Source organism: Oncorhynchus nerka, linkage group LG17 (assembly GCF_034236695.1).
Source record: "Oncorhynchus nerka isolate Pitt River linkage group LG17, Oner_Uvic_2.0, whole genome shotgun sequence".
Lineage (NCBI taxonomy): Eukaryota > Metazoa > Chordata > Actinopteri > Salmoniformes > Salmonidae > Oncorhynchus > Oncorhynchus nerka.
This window is the reverse complement of record NC_088412.1, coordinates 6,744,541-6,746,287: the sequence shown is the minus strand read 5'-3', so window position 1 is coordinate 6,746,287 and position 1,747 is coordinate 6,744,541. Positions and strand designations below refer to the sequence as shown.

Sequence of the window (1,747 nt, the reverse complement as noted above, 5' to 3'; positions counted from 1 at the left end):
GTGGAGAGGACTGGTGGTGTTTTATACAGCAGTCTCATATAAAGACATCAGCAGAACAGAGACAGATAGTGGATTTGGAGACAATAACAAGTCCTGGAGTTTAAAGTGCTCTAGTGATGGTTATTGGTTCAGACACAATAATGTTGTGACTAAAGTATCAGGCCCTCAGTCCTCCAGAGTAGGAGTGTACCTGGATCACAAGGCAGGTACTCTGTCCTTCTACAGTGTCTCTGACACAATGACCCTCCTCCACAGAGTCCAGACCACATTCACTCAGCCCCTCTATCCTGGGTTCAGGCTCTATTATAATGATACTGCTGAGCTGGTTAAACTGTAAACTGATTAGTTATTAATTAAAATTCAATCCAATGTTTTAATCTTGTCCATTTCCATGAATCATGATGTCTGGTGTTGATGTATATTGGTTGTCATTCAGAACCATTGATATGTTTTCTCAGTTGGTTCTCTGTCTCTATGTAATTCTCCTCAGTATCATTGATCAGCTTGTTGGCTCGGTCCTAATTGATGTGTTCTCTGTCACCTGGAGCTGCATGGAAAATGGTCCAGGAACTAAAGGACAATTCAGGACTAGTCAGCCCACAAGCTGGTATCACTTACTTTCTACTAAACTATATGGTCTGGTTTCCCAGACACAGATGAATCCTAGTCCTGGACTAAACAGTATGTTCAATGTAGATGTCCAGGAAACCGGCCCTAAATGTGTCATCTTTCATCCTCCCATACTGCTCAGTCCAGCAACATTAAACCTGTCCAGCAGGTGGTGCTGTTGACCAAACAATAAAACCAGCAGATATCTTGACTTGCCACTCAGTATATCAGTAATGTTCAGAATAGTACTTTAATATCATTGGAGATTGATGGTCTTTTTAATCCACTATCCAGAGTCAGGAACAGATGAAGTTAGGTCTGCTACTGTTCAGTGATTAAATATGATTTATGGTGATGGGAAATAATAAAAAACACTCAACTTCATCTAGTAATAGTTTTCCTTTGTTATTTATTCCAAGGTGTGTCTTTAACTTGTAAATGTATTGTGTGGAGGTGAGCTAGTGGTGTGGCTGATAGAATAGAATGAAAAGAGAGGAGGGGAGGAAGAGGGGAGGAGTGAAGGGCTGTTGAAGAAACCAGATGAGGAAGAGGAAGATGTTCAGAGGTAATTACTGTCTCTGTTCCAAATGGTTCCCTATTCCCTACGTAGTGCACTACGGTGCTTCTGACCAGGTCTAAAGTAGTGTTCTACGTAGGGAATAGGGTGTAGATTTATTACAATATCATGCTTTAGTGTTTGGCACAAAAATATATTAGATCTCCACCCCCCACTTCCTGTCTGTCATCCCCCAGTTCTGTTAAGACTTCCTCTCATTGAACTGGGCCTAAATGGTCACTTTGTATTGATAGTCCATACTGGTCTTTACTATGGTTCTACATACAGTACCTGTATTGATAGTCCATACTGGTCTTTACTATGGTTCTACATACAGTACCTGTATTGATAGTCCATACTGGTCTTTACTATGGTTCTACATACAGTACCTGTATTGATAGTCCATACTGGTCTTTACTATGGTTCTACATACAGTACCTGTATTGATAGTCCATACTGGTCTTTACTATGGTTCTACATACAGTACCTGTATTGATAGTCCATACTGGTCTTTACTATGGTTCTACATACAGTATCTGTATTGATAGTCCATACTGGTCTTTACTATGGTTCTACATACAG

General features: G+C 40.3%; 1 pseudogene; it reads left to right on the top strand.

The window, feature by feature from the left end:
• LOC135561391 (tripartite motif-containing protein 16-like) overlaps window positions 1-993 on the top strand; it is a 28,712-nt pseudogene extending 27,719 nt beyond the window's left edge.
• The last annotated feature ends 754 nt before the right edge of the window (window positions 994-1,747 follow it).